This window comes from Sturnus vulgaris, chromosome 4, assembly GCF_052056855.1.
Source record: "Sturnus vulgaris isolate bStuVul1 chromosome 4, bStuVul1.hap1, whole genome shotgun sequence".
NCBI classification, from domain to species: domain Eukaryota; kingdom Metazoa; phylum Chordata; class Aves; order Passeriformes; family Sturnidae; genus Sturnus; species Sturnus vulgaris.
In genome coordinates, this window is record NC_142246.1 from 50,613,029 (window position 1) to 50,634,569 (window position 21,541).

At 42.4% G+C, this 21,541-nt stretch overlaps 1 long non-coding RNA gene across 1 annotated transcript; it reads right to left on the reverse strand.

Moving 5' to 3' along the window:
- Nucleotides 1–45: 45 nt before the first annotated feature.
- Nucleotides 46–20,008, reverse strand: LOC148224020 (uncharacterized). The gene is made up of 4 exons (XR_015803316.1): nt 18,928–20,008; nt 16,118–16,371; nt 14,456–14,636; nt 46–244 (listed from the first exon to the last, which is right to left on the reverse strand). It is a non-coding gene; the product is annotated as an uncharacterized LOC148224020 (long non-coding RNA).
- Between the last annotated feature and the right edge of the window lie 1,533 nt (nt 20,009–21,541).

Consider the following 21,541-nt stretch of genomic DNA (forward strand, 5'->3'; position numbering starts at 1 on the left):
GAGACTCCCACCCTCGGCGAGAGCAGCCGGAGCCCCCGGCTTCCAGCGGTGCTCGCTCCCATACTGCTGGCACTTGGGTTTATCGCCAAAATAATTCATACTTCCCTTTGTTTTAATCTGGCCCTCCCAGAAGTTCGTGTTCCAAAAGGGTTTCGTTGTCCGTTCGCTTTTCTCCTGCCATCAATCAATGACTTGATTGAACCCTCGCCTCTTCTGTATCCGCCAAAGTACTCAGCGAGGAAATCTGTGGAGGTGAAATTTGTGTATTATTCTGCAAGTGCCAGGTGTTCAATCCTGTTCCCAGACAGCCCCCAGAGCCCAGGGGGTTTGTGGCTTGCCCCTCCGAGCGCAGCTTTCCATGGCCCTGCCGCTGGATTGCCAGGGAAGGGGGGATGCTCCTTGCCCAGGGTCTGCCTCGCCGCGGCTCCGGCATCCTGACCCCCTGATTCCCGTGTGATCCTCCAGGATCCTGCCGGCTTTGAATCTGAAACAGGAATACGAACGTAAACTGCTAGAAATTTCCAACTTCATTCCCCCTTTGGAAGTATCAAGAGGACTGAGCTTTGTGGATGAGAAATTTCTGAGCGTTATCTGGTGTCCTTTCCAGCAGCTTAAATGATCTCCTGCAATAAAATACTAGAGGTTATTTGGTATTCCCTGATACTTCATGGACAGTAATTATTATAGGTGTAGCAGATTCCTGACAAAACTTTTTTGACAAAAGAACAGGACTCAAAAAAAAAAAAAAAAATTAAAAAGCGAATGTTTCTTTCCAGTCATACTGAAGTTTTCACCAGGTATCCAGTACTGAAAATCAGCTGTTTCCAGAAAAACTGGTATTTTAAGAGACGGAACAGCTATTTATTTTCCCCATAAGCAGTTGTATGAACTGCATGCTCAGTGTGGAGCTAAGAGTCATCTGGAACAGGATTTTTCAGCCTGCAGCTCTTGCTGGTCTTGAGCTTTTCTGGCCTCCCAAATGGGAAAATCTTCAGAGAGGTTCCATGTGTCAGATCAGATTGTACTTTGTTTGAGCTTTTAATTGTGGCTGCAAGGTGCTCTGCTTCTTGTGTTCATGTCAAACAGGCAGACATTCAGCTGTAAAGATTTTGCAAATATGCTGGGGTTTTTTCCTTACTAGGAAAAAAAAATTTTTAGTGGGGAAAAATACTCTCTTCTTTTTTCTGAGTTTGTCCCTTCCTCTATTGCTTGTTGAAAGCTTGTGATCAGATACTCTGTTTGGTAACCTGACTCTGAAATCCACAACATTTGGTTAAATAGATGCTTTGATGTCTTCACTGTTTGCTTGTATTTGCTGGATAGGTGTAGTTTTTATAGTTCTCCTGTTATGGAAGCCACTGTGTTTGATTTCAACACTGATGAACTCATTCCAGGTTATCTTGTTTGTCTTACTGATAGAGGCAGAAAAGCACCTATCAATGTTTCTGGATTACAGAGGAAAAGGCATAGAAGGAAAAATTAATTAAATTCCAAACAACAAAGAGCCACAACTAAATTTTAGTAAATTCTAATTATATCCAAATGGTCTTAAAAGTTCAGCAATGAAGGCTCAGAGGTGGTTTCCAGCCCTCGTATACACCGTGGTGTTTTGTGCACTAGTGTGTTGTGGTGAGAGGGGTTTCCCATCTGGGAGCAGATGCTTCCTCTTACTCTGCACCTGAGAGTGCAATATTTCCTCTTCATTTGTAGGAAGGAAAAAAAAAAAAAAGAAAAAGGCAGAAATTGTACTCTCATGTAGCAGAGACTATCTTTCCTTTTAATGAAGCCCACTTGATTTGGGGTTTTTGACACAGGTTAGCCACTGGACAGAAAGGCTACAGATTGCCAGCTTGCACTTCCCCAAAGCCAGAATACTTCAGTGTCTGTGTTTTGTTCCTGTTCCCAAGCACGGGCATCCCTGCTGGAGGACTGGTTCCGTGTGCAGTGTGAGTGCTGTGCAGACCTGTAGATAGCAGCAGTGCTCTGGTGTTTGCAGCTCAACGCGAGCGCTGCTGGCCACAGAGCACCCCCAAAAGACAATTTAGCTCTCTAGTCATCCCCTCACAGCTGTCAGTTAAAAACCAAAGTGTGATTTAATTAAAAAAAACAATCTCTTCAAGTCTTTCTTGAATAACTGTACCATCTCACAGGAAACAAACGCCAAACCCCTATTGTTTTACATTTAGGTCATGAAAAACAAAAGGAGAATTGTGGCTGTCAAAATGGGGAGGGTCAATAACGATTGATACGTGTGCAATTATTCCCCGTGTTGTGTCACACTAGGTTATTCCAGAATGCCATATTTACCAGCAAACTTCAAAACCCAGTAAATGCTTTACAGTGCAGCCACCAGGTCTCTCAATCCAGCAGGTGTTTGCTTTCATGATTGCGTTTTTGAAGATTGTGCGTTTTCTTTGGGCAGAAATTGTGGGATTGCTTTGAGAGCTTATATCTCAAAGGTCAGATCAGTGGTCAGATCCCAGGATCATGTTGGTTCTTCAAGGTTTTCCAGTTTTTTTGCAGCAATTGTTTAAACCTGTTTGAAAGTTTTAAATTTTTTTCATGTAGCTGTAATTTTTAGATATACTTTTAAATACACTAAATAAAAGAGAATATGGCTTGGCATGTGACTAATAAATAGACATGATTGCTGCAAAAGTACAATTAAGTAAGTCCAGTTACTTGACAGACCTTGGCAGGAAAGAATTGAAAATTTAATTTCTTTCCTTTTACCTTTTACCATTTCACCTTCCAGTAACCTGAAGAGATTATAGATAGCTGTGAACCATCCAAGCAAAGATGGTCAATCACAAAAACAGTGATTTTACCCAAATGAAAGTAAAAGAAACAGATATATTACAAAGCCATTGTTAACATTGTTAATTGGGATGAGAGGCAGGTTGGGATGGAGCTCAGTGGGCACCCACAGAGTACAGGTTTCCTACACAATAGAGAGTTGGCCATTGATTTATTCTTCTTAGGTGACTGTATTTGATAGTTTTGCAGTGCCCAAGACATCTAATCCCTATTACACTCAGGTATGACACCATGGCATTCTGTGAAACTCTCTAAAGCAGCTACAGAAGTCTTTGCACCATGTCCAAACACAGGATGCACACTAATGTCATCTTCTGAAATTAACCTGATTCTTCCCTTCTGAATGTGGCACAGATTGTCTCGGAGCATTTTTTGGAAATAATTTTTATGCTGGAAAACACTTCAGATACTGGATATCAGCATAGTGATGAGTTTACTTTGTGGATTCTGAGGCACACGAGGCATGTTTATTTAATGTGTTTCTAATGTCCACGGTCAACACATTTCCAGAACATGCCAGCTAGCCCTGTGTTGTCTGCAGTCTATTCAGATAGGAAACACAGAACGGTGGTGAGAAAAGGAATTTGAAATTACCCAGCTTCCTAGGGAAAAATGGCTTGAAGGCAAATTGTGCAAAAGGAAGGGTTGCTCTTGCCCCATTTTCTCCACAGTTTGGGCAGGGCAGAGTTTCTATAACTAAAGATCACAATAGTTGTGTTGCTTTTAGGGTTCATTCCCCAGGCCTGGATTAGGAACCTGTCTCTACCTAAGCACAGCAAGAGGTGAAACAGCCATGCCTTCCCAAGCCTTTGTGGAGTTTCCTGCAACTACGATAGGCTTAGCCATGTCACAAAGGAATATGATGATGTATGAGACCCCAGAGATATTTAGTAATTCAGCTTTATACGTCTCTTAACTTTGCCCTTAGTAAAAAAAAATACTAGCATTCTATTCTCCTCTATTCTAATTCAGCTACTCCTCTAGAGCTAAGTACAGGAGGAATTTTTTTATGGTTTCTGAACTTAAACAGGGACATGGAAATAAGTACAGGAAGTTTCCCTTGATGCTTGCTAAAATTTTCCTAGCCCTTAATGGCTGTGTGCATAACCAGGAGCTGGAGCATGTATATTTTGAGATGATAGTGAGAGATTAAATGCCTCTAGCTAGAACAGCTGTGTTACTGCACGTGGTTTGGTTTTCACCGTTTCAATAATGTGGATAATGATGGGAAGATTATGTGTTTCTAGTTTCATTTCTACAAGGGAAACTTTCTAGGAACTTTGTCAATCCACTGTTTAATGTACATGTGTGCTTGAAGCCTTCAACACATATTTCATGTCTTCTTAGACACAGCCAGCCTCCTTAAAACTTCCTACTTTAGGGCAATGTCATGCTCTCTTAATAGATGATGTGCAAATGTTTTTCCTGTCCAGCCAAATCCCAAGATAATCTCAAGAAATAAACCTAAACACCTAGAAATTATCTTTAAATTAGAAAATGTGAGTTTCAGTGGCTGTTAGTGGCAGCACACATGGGGAGGTGGGGTAGAGCAGGTCTTGTTGCCAAAGGGCAGGGTGAGGAGCAAGTTTGGAGACAGGCAGCTCCTCTTGTGGGCTATGTGGTGCCTTGAGCCAAGTGACCTGCTGGCAGTTCAGCCTCTGTCCAAGAGCAATCAGACCTGGCTGACAAGTCTGTGCTCTGAGATTACCCAATAATTAAAGATGAAGAGAGGAGGAGCCTCCCCTGACTCCCTCAAGGATGGCTCTTGGCTGTATTGATCTAGGTTGGAGAGCACCTTTAGGGTTGGAGACCTGAATGTCCTCACACTGGGATTTGCTCCAGGGATTCCTGCTTGCCTGTGAAGCCAACCCATAACTCTGTGCTGCAGCAAAGCTCAGGGTGCCAGGTCCACCTCTGTTCTGGCTCCCAGCTCTTCACAGATCCCATTGTTGAGCCTAAGGCAGACACTGCACCCGGAGCAGGACTGAACACACACACCGGTGTCCACCATACACAAGAACTGATGGAGATGCAGCATATGATTTTAGGCTTAGGTAAAAGTGTCATAGAATACAAAATGAAATTTTAAACTAGAGAGAAGGTAAGGGGAAAAAAGGCTGAGAAGTCTTACTTGCTGTTTTGTAAAACTGTTTGTCATGCAATCTTATTAGAGCTCATATGTTGGGGTTTTTTTCCTTTTTCCTCTATGCAACTTCAAAGTTTAGGTTCAAATAACATATAATACATAATAAATACAATAATGTAATAATAATAATAATAATAATAATAATAATATATAATACAAATATATCTGTGCACTATCAAATTTGATATCACTGTCACCTTATGCAACTGTTTATGGATACAGGGACAAGCTTTAGGAGTCATACCAAGACCTGAGTAGAAAGGAGCTCAGGAGAAAAATTATTTTACTCAAATAAAATGTTATGTCAGTAGCTCTGAAAACATTTGAATGTTGCATCATTTTTCATTTTATGGCACTGCTGATGCATAAAGCAAGATAATCTGGGTCAAAACGGGGATGCAGCTTGCTTTCTGAGAACCATGATTACAGTTAGAGTGCCTTTTTCTTGCAGAGGAAGTATTGGTTAATATGTTAACATTATGTGAGCATAATATGTTAGGGTTATCCCAGAAGACATCTTGTTGGAATTACAGATGCCAGGTGTTTTCCAGTGCCTCATCAAAAGCACAGTTCACTGCCAGTTGCTAGTTTAAAGATGCATATGGCTTGTGGCAGGTCGATTTTTTCCTAAAATGAATAAGAGCCTAACTTAGGAAGGATGCAGAAGCTTTGTAACTAATATTTTGTGGACCCTGATTGGTCTAATGGGTGTTCAATGCACTGCAAATGCCTGGTATGGATGGCTGCTTCTCCCACCAGTACATGGCATCAATGGCCATTTACAAGCCAGCAGCAGTTTCATCTTCCATTCCATTCCGTGTTCAGGCATTTCAGTGACTTTAAAAACCAACACTTTGTCACATTAACACCCGAGAGCAGTCTTCTGGCAGGGCCCAGATTATAAATAGAGATCCTCTCCAGAAGCCTGGTCTTACCTGAGATGTCCATCTGCCCGTGCTTGCAGGCATCATCTGTGCATGCCCGTTTCGGGGCGATGGCAGGGGATCTCTCCTGCAGCAGTGGGAGAGGTTGTGCACATTGCTATGCCCAGCACATTCTCCCTGTTCAAGGCAACAGAGCATGGACTCTGCTGGTTTTGGTGAGGGGAAAGCCGAGCTTGGGTCATCTATGGAGGATTGTGTGAAAAGAGGAAAGGCAGTGGACATAGGCAACTCTGCCATGCTTTCCTGCAGAGCCTTCAAAAAGCATGTGGACTATTGTTGTTTTTTTTTGTATTTAAACTGCAGATATTGTCTTTTTTGTCTTTGGGATTTTTTTGGTTGTTGTTGTTTGTTTTGTTTTTTTGTTTTTGGGGTTTTTTTGCAAAGTGAGTGCATTTGGCCAAGTAGCACAGTAAAGGGTATTAAAAAATCCTGACTGACCATGCTGCTTCCCTTCCCTATAGCTATTTATTGTACCATGGACCACAACAGCTGCACTGGGCACCCACGTGACACAGAGGTCTGGCCTGTGCCAACATTTCAGCCCTTCAAGCCCTCTTATTTATACTGCGACTTTCATAGCAGCAATTTCACCCCACTTCACGTGTTATAATTAGACCTTGAAAACTGGTTCAGATAAACATAACTCATATGTTAAAAGTCTCCAAACTGATTGACATAAACTAGTGAAATAGTGAGGGGCTGGGGAGTTTGCTCAGATGTGTCCTTGTCACCGTGGTTTTGGCATGGTAGACTAACTCTGGTTTGAATGAAATACAGCTCTCAGGTAGTGGCCTTTGGATCTGCTACCTTAGAGCAGAGCAGGGTGCACTCATGTTTAACTGCTGTAAAGTTGATATAGCTCGGGCCTTGTCAACACTGTGGGTGTGCTCCAAGTCTAGCCACTGATCTAATTTCACTGCAGATAGGCGAAACTAATCAAAAGACAGTTGTATCCTGCAGTACAGGTGCCTGAGATGCAAGTTGTAATTGAACAAAGAGAGAATTTGTGGGTGACCCAAGAATGAACCAGTTGGGATTTTTCTGGGTTAAGATGTAGAATCAAGGAAATTGGGATTTGAGACACAGCCTGAACACTGTAAAGAAAGTGGAGGAGACTCCTAGAAACATGGGGCTTTTATTGTTATTATAAAATAATATTTATTGATTGATTTAGTTTCAGGCTGTTGAGAATCTCCTCTTTAAACTCAGAAATTAAATTTGCATGTTTATTCAGTGTGTGAGTTAGCTTTTTTTCTCAGTTCTGACAGACTGTGAGTTGTAATACCTGGATCCAGAATTTGGGACCTCTTGTAGGCCACCTTTATTTATTGACATTTCTCCAGTATTTACATGTAGGGCATGTCATGGGTTGGAGGGGGACTGGGCTATGAGTGAGCTCACAGGAAATCCTGAGTCTGAAACATGAAGTTCATAAGGTGCTAGCTCTCTACATCATTATTTTTATGAACATTAAAATTTAATTAATTCGTTCTTGCTTTGAAAGCATTTGATAGTCCAGGAATCTGTTCACCAGAGCTGGAATAAAACCAAAACCCCATGGTCTGTAATCTATTAGGAAGTGTGTTATTAGGAAGGGTAAAAGCCCTCAACTTATATTCAGGAAATTTCAGTTATTTTAACTCTATTTCTTGTCTATAGCAACCCAGATCTTTGTAGCCTTAAAAAAAACCCCATGGTGCTGGCCAAAGTATATACTCTATACACACAGAAAGCATTTTACTAACTGGTGTAAAAAATATTGCACAAATACAAAAAAGCACAGGAGCTTCAAGTATAAATCAGGCTTCCCTGCCATATTTTTGCAGGGATCATAGGATCCTGCCCCTGGGAGTCATCCTCTCAGTCCTGAGGACCAGGTAAAAGTCACACTCTAAACATCTATGAAAGCAAAGAGACTTTAGTGCAGAGCTGCAGGCGCCTGCAGCACTTCACCACATGTATGCTGCTGTTTTCCTTGAAACACACAGAAATGTGCTGGGACAGCGTGTGCCAGCGTCAGACAGAGATCTGTGAGCTTTTATGCTTCTGGCATGGCTCCAAACTGGTCACAGAATAGCACCAAATATTGGAGACACATAGTCAGAAACCCAGGTGGGTTGTGTGGTTCTGCTACCACAGAGGAGCAGAACACAGGTGCTTTTACAAGCAAATCCCTTTTTGTATCACTAATGAAAGTTTGAAAGTCATTGTCTTCTGGGATGGAAATGGCATGGCAGAGAAAAACATTGATGAAATTGAAACTATTTTTAAGTTGCTAAAACGAAGTTCAGTTGTTTGGGAAATGCTGCTGAAATGCAAGTTTGGTTTAGTACAGGTTTAACAGCAGTCCTGAGACTGACAGAAATAAACTGAAACTCTGTAAATCAAAGTTCATTGAACAAAACCACTCAGTATACAAAATGCAGGTTCAGTGTAGAAATCTCAGAATATAGCAAAATATTTATCTGCTTGGGTTGGTGAACATTATTTTGACTTGTATCATTTGCAAGTCGTGTCAGAGTGTTTCTGGCAAAGCTGCAGACCATGACTTTATAGCAATTGAGCTGGTTGTAACAAAGCTCCAAGAAGCTGAACAGCAGTTATTCTGTGGCGTATTTTGTAAGTGATAAAAATCCATTTAAATAACGGTTGCATGTTCATAATCATGTTCATCAAAATGGAGCTGCACATCCAGCATACCTTGGACATGTCTCACCAGCTCACAAATAGGGATCTTAATCAACATCTCCAGAAAAAAAAAAACCTGTGGAGTCAGGTGCGAGGGTGAAGGTGGGGGCAGTTTGGTTGATGCCAAGAAGTAAAATGTCACTTTGATTCTTCATCTGCTATCATGATTACAAGAAATAACATAGGCAGCAGCAGCCCCCATTAGCACTTTGAAAAACGAGCTTTTGCTTGTTTGGGATTCAAGGTGAAAACTGCTTTTTGGATTTTTAAGTGGCAGGTTCTGCTCACATTTCTGGGCTGCTTCACATTGTGGGAAGGTTCAGCTGGCTGTTCTCTGCCACCAGCATGTAGTTAAGTACTCTATGCTTCCCTTAGGATCTAAATACCAGGAGTGTAAATGATACTTCTTGCAAGTTAAATAGCTTGATACCAGAACACCCCTTATCTTTTTGTCCTCCTATTTTGCTTTAACATTAGAAATGTTTAGAAATACAATACATTGAAGCAGAGCTGCTTCAGGGATGTCCAAGCATAAACACACGCTCACACTGGTGAGTAACAGCAGCAGCAGGGGAGGAAAGAGGAAAGGAGCTCCAGAGGAAAAGCTCCAGGAGGAGCTGGCACATAGCCGGTACTGTGGGTCTGTCAGGCCCTTCAGGGAACAGATGGTTATCTACAGGAGCACACACTGCAAGGAAAAAAAGGCTGCATAAGATCTTTCATGATCAAACCCCGTGGCTTCAGGGAGCCCTCATACTGTCAGGGTGATAAATAGATCTTTCTTATTATAGATTTTTTTCTTGCAAAAAAAAAGCAGCCTCCACAACAAAGTCACTGTGGTAATTTCCTCTGAAGCCTGCTGCAAAACTGGGGAAAAGATGACTACAACTGAGATGTTTTGGAAGGGTGTCCTGTACTTGCAAAATATTGTTGAGCAAGCATTGCAGTCAAGCCAAGGCAAAGCAAGCTGGTGCTGTGGCACCTTACACAAAGACGTGGGCTAAGAAGGTATCTGCCAAAGAGCTCTTCCCAAAAGCTCTCCCAGTGATTGTACACAGAGAAGCAAGGGTCTGACATAAAGCTGGGCTTGATTTAGACTACCTTGGTGATCTACTAAAGAGCCTGGTGTGCCAAATTACCAGGGAGAGAGAGTCCTTAGCCAGGCTGTTAAATGACTCAAGCCAGGACAGATGGAAAAATGCTGTTCACACGAGGTAATGTCCATATGCCCTTCTGAACGCAAAGAGGTGAGCAGTAATTTTAGTGTTTTCCAGCAACAAAATTCCAAAGTAGAACATTTCTTTTGCAAGGGCAGAAATAGCTCAAATTAGTAAAATGGTTATAATTCCATAAGCCATAGGAAAGGTTTGCACTGTAAGTGCAGTTCATGCACCCCCCCCCCCATTTCCACTGCTGCAGGCAGAAAGGGGCTTCCAAATCCTATCTCACTCACCTAAATCTGATCTTACTCTCAAGAACAGTTCATTCCAGCCTTTCCCTTTGTACAAGAGGCTCTGAAGTCGTGACAAAAAGCAGTTGCTAAGTATTTTCTGTGTGCACCAGGGTGCTGCTGACAAGTCCAGCTCCCTGCAGAGCAACTGAGTCCAAAAGGAAGCCCTTCTTGTGGGAATTGCAGCAAGTAGGTCGGCTGCTGTGGCAGTCACATTCCTTCAGAATAAAATAAAGTATCCTGAGTGGAAAAACTAGAGCAAAGTGCCCTTCCTTCTCTAGTGAGGAGCTGTACTCAAGTATGATTAGATTAGATGGGCTCCCCTATGCCAGCTGCACGCTTGTAAATACCTGTGGCAAATCCCTTGTTTGTGTGAGGGATTCTTCACCGCCTCTATTTTATTTCGAAGGTTTCCTTTGAGAATAGAGAATTGCAATTTATTTCTAGAGAAGAAAGAAATCAACGTGCAAAGCTCATATTTCAAATTCTCACTTATTTTACTGCTGAAAGTCAGCTGTTCAGACAGTTGGAAATACTTGTCTTTAACATTTGTTGGGAAGGAACTAAACATGTGACAGAGAGATGCATGTCCAGGAGTTTTTCTTGAACAACAATTTCCTTTTCCCCTGCATTTCAACCCATTTCTACCTGTTGTCTTAAAAGCCCTGTGACTGGATTTTTAAGTGAAATCATGAACCTCTTTCTTTTGAGCAGAGCTACAGGCTTTCTGAGGGAAGATGCTTTCTGTGCTTTCCCTTTGCACGGATTTCTACATCTCTAAGGCAGGGATGTCAGTTCTGACCTCATCTTTTGAGTGCTGCAGGCTGGAAGGCATGAGCCAAATCGTCTCCTAAGAAGAAATAGTAACGTGTTTACTTTATGATGTAACGCAAAGGGCGGTGGTTGGAGACTCAAATGAAGGGCTCAATTAAAGAGTGAGAAAGACCTGTTGGAGGGGAGAGGGAAAAAGAAAGTTCATTTCTTTCAATCTTCCCAACCTCTAGTCCATGGCAACCTGCTGTTAAGGACAACTGAGGGAGATGCACTGAATCAGCAGGTCTCTCAGCTGCCTTGGACACTCACCCTCCTTGCTCACTCTTTGGGCTTTCCTGGTTATTGCTGGGTCTGTATTTATACCACACTCACCAGATACTGCAGTGGTGGCTGTGGTTATAAATACTGCCAGAGAGCTGTCTGTCACTCTTGTCACTGACAGGGCCCAGGATGCCACAGATGAGAGTTAGCAATGGGTTTCTGTGGTGGGAGAATTTTGAGCTGCTTTTTGGCACCATGAATTCCTTCACTGCTGACCTCCCACCTTGGGACTCAATGCCGGCATGTACATTGAGGAAAGCTGGGACAAACCTCTTCTGTTGCTGACAGCACTGTTTTGAGCTATGCTGTGATAGACATGAGCTGTAAGGCTTGCTGCCCCCATAGCATTGAAGGAGAGTACAAATCTTCATGGGCCTGCTAACATACTGTTGATTTTGGGCTCAACTGGCTTCCCTTCATGTGCTACAGAGCACAGGTTTGAGGCAGTCATGCTTCACCCACCTTTTGCAAACAGACACCTGCGCAGAGAAATCAGTCACAGTCATCCCTGGAGAGTGGTCACAGGCTTCTGGAGGGGTGATGGTGGCAGTAGTGGTGATGGTCAGGAGCTCTCTGGGCTTTTTGGGGAGCATTAATCAGAAAGGCAAATGCTGTATGCATGAATGAAGGCACTTGCTGTTTTGTAAGTAATTCTGAATGTAATTTTAATATAGTCATGTGAAATAAAGTGTAAAAGGAGTGGAGAGAGAGGAGAGACAGCAATGACAGTTTGTCATTTCTGAGGGGTATGATCATCGTGAAATTCTTCAAGGTAATACCTATGAATTCATCAGTCACTACTAAGTGATTGCTCTGAACCCCTCCCCTTCCATTTGGGATAGAGTTGGAACTATCCAGATAAGCCACAAAGGCAGCCTGTCACCGAAATTTAAAGACCAGATTTAAATTTCTGCAACTAGGGTTAGCACATGAAGTCTGAAGCCGGAGGAGTGGAAAAAATGGAATTTTCCTTCTTGGCAGGACTTTGTCTGACAGTTACAGAGTTGCCCAATATTTCTCATCAGCTAGTCAGGATAGTTCGTTTGTTTTATGTTTTGATCAGGAGACAAGCACAGGACTTCAGTTAGATGTTGTGCTCTTTGTGTAGTTGTCATATCACAGCATCCCTGCCTCATCCCATCAGGAACAGAAAATCAAGGATGCATACTGCAGACCAAATAAATGATACATGGGTGATGTTGTTCTTGGCTTTGCACCTACCTAGACCTCCAGGCTGCCTTGCTTTAGGCCATGGGAGGTGAGTGGGAAGAATGAGAGGTTCAGAGGGCCACATCCATGTCTTGGTGATTAGCCAGGGACTTCTGGTTTGCCTTTCTAATGAAGGGTGAGCAGTCCTGTTTGAACCCTGCCTTCTCACTGAAGACAGAATAAAATATGCCTTTCAAGTCAAGCCACCATTAAGCCATACATCAAAATCAAACACTCTGAGCATTTCTGTGGCACTAGGAAAATAATACCATGAGAGGAAGTAAAGGAGTGCAGAAATTATGAGGGCAGAAAACAGTCATCCAAGCACACTTCTCTTTCCTACCTTTTTAACTTCATCAACAAGTTCACGGTATTTTAAGTGCTTTTACCACTTACACTAAAGCAGTAGTAAAGGAGAAAAAGTTGTTACCAAAAGAAAAAATGTAGGTAATATCATACCTTTTTTAAAACTAAGCATCAGAACAATATTTTGTACCTAGTTACTTCAGAGTAGATAAAGTAACTAAGGTAACTAAAGTAACTAAGGTAAAGTATATATCTAATTCTGAACTGTTGGCTGGGAAGGTTGTGTGCATTTAATATATGCTTTGAGGTACCACTGGGGAAAAAAAACCCTTTGAGATACTACATGGAGAAAGAGCCTTTCTGTGTTGAGGGGTGGAAATGATGCTCTGGACAAGTGTTTCCATAATGCCAGCAGAAGAAAGATGGATGAGAGTAGCCCCAGGCACTGAATAATAACAGCATAATAACACTCCTGGGGGGCTTGGGTTCTGAAAGCAGCTTGTGAACTCTTGGGAAACATGAAAGCAAAGGAAAGCTCGGATGTTTTCTTGCAGCACAGGACATGCACCATTCAAACTTGTAGGCAAATGGTCAGGGAGCCAGACAAGCTATCAAAAAAGTAATGACAGGGTAGATAGGAACTAGAAGTAATGAAGAAGGAAAGATGAAAGAAAGAAACAACCTGGAATGAAATGGTGAGAGGCAGATAATAAAAGAGCAAGCCCAGAGCCTCGTTGCTGGCTGTAGTTGCAGTCCTAGCAATTACTTTTTGCAGACTATATTAAAATAGCTCTCAGTACCTGTGGGTCATGATATAAACAGCTGCTCCTCCTCAAAGCTAATGTCATTAAGGAGGGAAAAAAAAGGGAATTTGTAAACATGTGTCAGTCTGAGGGATCCTAATGCAACCTATAGGTTAAGAATATCTGATGGATTTGTTCCTGGGTTTAAGTAGGGAATAGTATTACTGTTTCAAGAATGATGGTAGGGAATATCTATTTTCATTAGAATGAGAATTTAAATCTTAATCTTTGGCTTAATTAAAATGATATAGTTCTTTAACCTTAACACTAAGTGTCTCTGGATCATACACACAATCTGTGATGGAGAAACTGAGGTTCCATTACAATCTGTAGCTCCCAAAATGATGTAGTAAAGCAAAGAAGTCCCTATGATGAACTAATATATGTGTGTATCCAGGAGGAGGGAAACACTGGCAGGCAGGATCTCGAGAAAGCTGTCTGAGGAAGAAGCAGGTATACCAGCCTACCCGGGAATTGCTGCCTGGGTGCTGGGCAGGTAGTAAGCTGGTGGATATTTGAAACAGGAGAATTTGCTGTTTTTATAGTTTTGTGCCCAAGATAGACTGTGCTTTTGAAAACACAGGGACTACACATTGCTTGCACTGTTGGGAAGCAGGACAGGGATGGCATTCACTGAACACAGTACCCACCATATCATGTTGCAGAAGGGCCGGTTTGGGAGAACATCACTTTTAACCGAGGCAAGTGGATGTCTTGCTTTTCTCAGTACCAAAGCACTAATGGCTTATCCTTGCTGTTTTATGGGCTGGACTAAAAGTACAAGGGATTTCAGAAATGTGAGACTCCATCAGAAGCAGGGTCAGGAGGCCACTGACAGCTGCGAAGTGACAGAGACAAAGGTAGAAGACAAGAGGTGTACGATGGCAAGGGACAAGCTGGGGAGACCCTGCCCAGTGCTACTTATCCTGAGCATCGCCCATGCTGGAGAATTTCATCCTGGGGGATGTGATGATGCACAGCAACACCTCATCCTTACCTGCAAGGAGAAAGAGAGGCTTGGTGTCTGGAGGAACTGACTCTCTCTGCAGGTCTTTTCATGCCAGTAGCTGCCAGGTCTGTGTGCCCATCTTCCTGGATGCCACAGCTGCTGGGCTCCCCAGGGATGTGGCCCATGTGGTATTTAGGGAACAGTGCAGTGCCTTTCCTCAGAGCTTGGCCTGAAAAGGCACAAGAGGAGTGGAGCAATGTCAGCCTCCAAGGCCTGTCTGCCCTGTGGGGTTATTTCTGTTTGGATGAACCAATGTACAGAAGGGTAATATTAAACGTTGGCATATAAACAAGCATGTAAAAACATTAAGGGAAAATTGAAGACAGAACAGCATGTGGAGATCATCCAGTCTGACTTCCATCCATAAGTCTGTTGCCCAATCTCTGTGCACTTATCAAGGGCATTTTCATGAGTTTTTAAAAGCAGATTTTGTCAGTGTAGTAATTGCATCATAATTATCTCAGTATGTAGCCATAAAAAGTGAGGATGATGATAAAAATTCAGAGGAAAAAGAAGACAAAATGACATCAGAGCTCTTAGCTCTTAATCCCCCAGCATTAACATTAGAGCTAAAACACAACTATTAATCCCAAATGTTATCCGCTGATATGTGTGGATTTGCATCTGGTCTTTTGGCTAAATATTCAAAATAAGTTATGTATTCTAAATTATTTATGTGGTCAGAAGACATATGGCCTTACTAAATTAAGTAGTGTTTGTTCACACGGGGTTTGCTGACCTAATTTTCAAAAAAGTGAAGAGGATGTAGATAAAATGCTAATTTTTGGTGGCAATAGTGAAAGAATAATTTCAGAACCTTGCACCATGAATGATGTGGTTATTTTCAGAAAGAACTGAGGGTCAAACAGCCTTTTAGGATTGGAAGTGTGAGACAATGGATAACTATTGTACTGGTACTCTAAGGAAGTCTTTCAGAAAGTTCTTTCTTTTGACATAACCCTCCTAATTTGTATACAAGTAGATTAACACATCCTTTTCCAAGACTCGTGTGTCTGCTCTGTAGCACAAGCTTTGTTGATGATATAGGAGTTGGTTGGGGGTTTTTTATGATTAAAAGAAGTGTGGGATAATTTTTATGATTAAAAAGACAGAAGTGTGGGATAAAAGGGTGTCAAGGAGTAGAGGGCTGCAACCCTGCTCCTCATAGTCTCTCTTCCCTGCCCAACACCTCCATCCCAGAGATTATTTTACTTCCTGAGAAAGCAGGTAGTTTGAGATGTAGGTTAAAGCTTAGATAATTTTCCTTGCTGTGTGGCAAGGAAAACATAACCTTGGATTTGTGTAGCTGGCCACTTAAAAAAGCTCTGTAGTAGACTCTGTGATGATATCAGCAGTTAGCTCTTATTGATGTGTGACGTAACTGGTTGTGGTTTCTTCCTGGATAGATATCTGCACCTAAAAATAAATGTGACACAGTTTGTGTTTTTAGCAAGATGGCACAAATACTTTTCTAATTACTCTGTTGACTAGAAAACAATTGCATTTCATCCTCTGATGAGTGCTGGCACCTGCTGCCTCCTGAAGTTTATTTGCAGCATGAATCATCAGCAGGGCCTTGAAGTACCATCAGTCCATTTTAGGCTATGCAGACCTGGAACACATGAAGACCTGGCCTTTTATGGACTCTACCTGGAAGCCCATCTTCTACTGTAGCATCTGAATCTTTGTTTTGTTCCTTGTCCTGTGTCCCTCCTGTAGGAAGGGCCTGTAACTTGCATATCCAAACAATGGAGTTCATGCTGCTGTGGCTGCAGTTTCTGTTCACTCCAGGGCAATGACAGCTCCATTTGGCTCCACCAATCCAAGTGTTGAGGACCTCAGTTTCCAGATTGTCATCTCACTGTGCAGAAGCCAGCACCAAGCCATCTTTGCCACCCTGTGGCCTGTAAAGGAAATGAATGGAATGCGATCACATCCATAAACTATGAAAAAGCAGTGAAAAGGATATTTCTGTACAAAGACTTATTAAAAGCTTTTCTCACCAAAAAGATATGGTCAAAGCTGGTCTGTCTTGTTACTTTCAGAGAGAACTTGTATGTGTAATATTCTTCCCCAAACTGCTATTGGCTTTATAGCCATAATCTCTTTAATTATTTCTTCATGCATTTCGCCATATTCAGAAATTATTTACAACCTAGATATATCAGGATCATAAATGTCTCTACTCAGAGCTGAAGAAACTCAATGCTTTTAAACGCCCTTGGATACGAACAGTGCTCTACAGTGGGCACTAGGTATTATTCTATTATTCTAGTAGCATTTACTCAGCTAGGCTGCCCAGCTGAATGCTGAGGGGCATGGTAAGAAATATATTGGCTCCTTAGAAAAGGAGGTGGAAGGTAAGTCATGATGTGGCATGGTTTCCCAGGCTGTAGGGAGAAAAGCTGCATGAGGTCTGTATCTCTGTGAGCCTAACTGAGGCTGTCTGCCCTGGCAGTAAATTCGGTTTCCAGTGAGTGAAGAACACACGTGCAAGGGAGCCGGGTGTCGACGTGCCAAAGTTAACATCAGGTAAGCTGGCTCTAGAGTCAGCAGCAATGTAGGCACCACACTCAAGAACTATGCAGCAGGGAACTGCCTTGGCTGAATGCACATGGTCACAGCAGGATATAGTCCTTGCTCCTTCTGCACAGCAAGGTGCAGGAATGTGTGAGGATGGGGGACACACTCATCCTGCACTGCCCTGCACAAAGTGGGCACGTTCTGGGTGTCCTTGTATACCTCTTGCCATGCACACTGTCCCTGTGCCCAAAGCCAGAGCCTCTCAAATAGCTCCTGGGAACTGCACAGCCACCCCCGCGCTCTTGCACTAAGACAAGACAGCTGCAGCTGATCCCTCTTCTCCTTTGCCACCTACTTCAGCCAGGCACGGCTGGCAAGGGTTTAGCTTTCCTTAAAATTCCCAAATGTTTTCTGCCCTGAATGAACATGACCCATGCAGAGCTTGATTAGACCGTCTACCACCCACAGCATTTCAATATGATTGACTTAGACCCTGAGGGCCTCAAACCTGCTCTTCCTGACCTGGATTAGCACTGCTGAAATATGGGCACAACAGATGTCTCTTCTGTCCCACAGGTGCTAATCTGCCCCTTAGGTGCCCCTAAATTCATCTCCCTTGCTGTTGCTTAGCAGGGGACTCTGCAAGGTTCCTGCAGACACTGGCCCCATCAAGGAGAGTGCTAGGTGTTAGCTTGTTTAAAATGTGGTTGCAACATGCAGTATTGCAATAATTCGTCTGTAAGAGGCAAACATCTAAACTGAACATAAGCTATAAATTATAGCTGGGAGACAAGAAGGTGTTGGAAAAATCCACAACAACCTGAATTTTTCTGAGACTTTCCACAAGACTGTCAGATCAGTTTGAAAAAGTTCAAATAAAGCAAGTTCTCATCCTTACTTTGCAAAAGCAAAAGTAGCTCAGGTAAAAGTAGTCAAGCATATTTGGGCAGAGGTCACCTCTAATCCCTGAGTAGGAAACTGTGCTGTCCATCTCTTTGTACCATTTGGAATGTTTTAAGGCAACAAGGACTGTAATTTAGGCCCAGCACAGCAGAGCATAGTGACCACCTGATGAAGGCTACTGGAGCCTCACTGGGACCCTCTGGAAAGAAACTCTTCATCTGCCTCTCCTCTGTGCCACTGCACAAGCAGACCATGCCAAGGACCCAAGCACAGCCGTGTTCTGGGCTGCCTTCAAGTGCAGGAGGTGAATTTTATCAGGATGCTGGTAAAGTCGGCCACTTCTGGCTCAGGGCTCTGTGAATGTCTAATGAAGGTCAGAGTATTCTCCGTGATGGTTATCCATGCTGCTGTCAGATGTAACGAGAGATGTGTGAAAGCGCAGGCTCTGTTCTGCTCAACAGGCTAAACTGAGAGCAGGGAAGGTATTGTAGCAGATATTTCCTCCCATCTGGCAGCCCTGAGAGTCCAATCTGTATGGAGAGCTCACTTTCCATATGGAAAGGTCAAATGAACTTCACACTTACTAAATTTTATTAGCCAATTTTTGACATCCTTCCTGATGGCTCTACCACATGGTTCGCTTGAGCTTTTTTATCCTTCATTAACAGTGATAATGTTGATCATTTTTATGATTAGCTCCCAGTCCCTATAAAAAAGCCTTGACCACGTAGATGCCTAAGGGCTGTTCCACCTGCACTGCCTCTGCTTTTTGTGCAGACATGGTGCATTTACTTACCCTGCAGATTAAAGCACTCTGAAATAACTACTGCTTAGGCAGCTCACCCTGCAAATTCGGCAAGAGTCTTAGCACTAAACAAGACTAGGTAAACAAACCCAAAGAGAAAGAGGTTTTCAAAGAGAAGACCAATAATTATGCATTTGTACAGACTTAGTTGAAATTTGCCTTGGAAGCATTCTGCAATCAGTCTGTCTCCAAAATGTGGTGTATTTTGAAGGGGATACTTTGTACTTACTGTGTGATGTTAGTGAAAACCCACAGCTGCCCAGCAATGTTGCCACGATGTGGTGGAATTGGTGCTGTGTTCTGGTATGTAGGTTGGTTTTCAGCGTCAGCTCTCATTAAAAATTACCTTTGATTTAAAGGAAGAATTTGACAGTGACCACTGGATGTTCCAGTACGTCTATCTACACCATTTTAAAAAAGTTGGATTAATTTTCAATTTTAAATGTTTGGGACTGGCAACAAAATTAACTTCTAATCAAGAGCCAAGAATTTAACATGTACCTTGTCTGAGGTGTTGCTGTGATTATTGCACCTCAAACTTTGGCTTGCTTCTTCCACTCTTCCGTGTTTTAAACCACTGTTGATCAAAATGGAAGTAGCCCCCAACAGTCAGACTACAGCAGCAATTAGCCTAACAACTGGTGGATCCTCTAGAAAACATCAACAATTCAGGGCTTTTATTGTGAATTTCTGAATTACGTTTTTTCCTAATGCTCTGAATTCGCAAGTAACCTTTGAAGTACAGGGCTGTGCTGAAAACATCTGTTGATCTTTATACTGTGCCTCTATAAATAGCGAGTGCAGCTATTGCATCTCTGCCTCAACACTTGGGTGACAAAATCACATTAATGCAATAAAAAAAAACGGTCTGTGGACAGTACCAGGTTCTGAAGGCAAAAAAATTCTGTATGTCTCACTTATTATTATTATTCCTGACTTCAGCTGAGATATAATTTGGTCCAGTCCAGCACAAAGGAGATAATGAGGATTCTTGCTATGGTACACTGCATTTAAAATTAGACTGAGGAGAGCTGCTAAAATGCTGCCTGATCAATAAAAATCCAACACGGTACAGTACCATGCTCTTTTGTCTAGAAACTTAGGTCAAGTAATGTCCAGCTGGGTGGAAATCTCCAGCTGGTGCCTGGTGAAAGTGCTGGAGCAGCCAGTACTGCAGGTTACTCAGCAGGTGGAGCGAGCATTCAGTTGTGCTTTCATGCTGGCGTAAATCTGGAGAAGTGCTGTAAAACCAACAGAAAAACTGTTTCTCTGGTCAAAATGGGAGAAGATTCACATTCATGGGCACCTGATCAATGGAAATTACCCAGATACGAGCCCTGGATATGGTTTAATTTATCTACTTTGCAAATACAAAATATCAGATAAACTTTTTTGTTCAAAGGACGTTGTGTTTTTCTTCTGTAAATGATACTCATTTTCAGGGAAACACTCTGCACAAAAAGAACAGGAAGGTTAAACAATTGCAGAAAACTTTGGACTCAATGATTCCTGTGGTTCCTTCTAACTCAGAATTTTCCACGAATCTGAATTAAAGCATTATGAGGAATAGTAATAGCTCTGCTGACTTTCCTGATTGCTAATGGAGGAGGGGGATGGTGTCCTCCCAAAACAAAGCCACAGTTTTTGACTTCAGTCACAGGTCATACCATCATCTGACAAGCACAATAGAAAAAGCTATTCCATGAACTTTTAGTGGTTTTTTTTTTGAGATATTCTTTAAACACAGGTGCATTTTTAATATGTTCTTACTAAGTATTTTTTTCACTACTTCTAGTGCTTAACTTTATAAACATGACATCTGAAAATAAGATCTAGGCAGAATGTGATAAATGACAATCATGTCTTCACCTCTTGCAGCAGAATACTGTGATGCACTGAATATTCACCTCCCCAGTCATTTCCTGAGTGACCAAGCTTGGGAACCAAACTACCTTGCAAAAAAAAAAGAATGTCATTACTTTCTTCCACCCTGGTACCCAGAGAGCTCTCTGTGAAAGCCCAGTGTGACTTTTCTTCAGGGGGCATTAATGCATGCATGGGCAGAAAGGTTTTGTATGCGTGCCTCTGCCTCGTCTGTTTGGCTTTTGTGCCAGCTGCAAAACCGTGTGCTGTGGAATGGCAAAGCTGCCTAACCGACGAAGGCAGCTGCCAGGAGAGCTGCTGCTGATGTCCCAGCTGCTTCTCCTGTAACCTTGGATGACCATCATTTCTGGGTAAAGGGAGAGAACGTGAACCTGTGGGTTAGGATCTGATAAATCGTGCCTTTCCCCCAAATATATGTGATTAGTTCTATCACGATGGCCTAAATCATGTAACTTGAGAGCCTGGCCATGTACAGTAGAGACCAGTTTTGGTCTGCTCGGCTCAGTCTATGGGCTGTGCTCTCTCCATCATTGCACAGCTCTTCTCAAGTTGCCATCATATCCCTGTAACTGCTTTTGTTTGGATCTGATCACTAAAACAACCGTACAGCCACAACAGGATACGTGTTAAGTAAAGCTTTATTGTCAAGTGATGCTGGATTTTTGCCCAACCACTTTAAGTGCCCATCCTCTTCAGCATATTCACAGGAGAAGGTATGGAGGTTTCAGCTGAGAGAGTGATTTGTCTAAAAAGATCAGCATGTGCTTCCTTTTATCAGCCAAGAATAAAAAAATCATTACACTGTGTTCTCTGCTTGCTTTATATATTCAATTCATGTGACTTACTGCATGGAAAGTTAAGTGGCTTGAACTGCTGGTGCACCAGAATAAGACCTTAATGGACTCCTCTTTTTCCAGCATGGAGAGCAACATGCCCTAGTTGAATGCATTCAAGCCAGG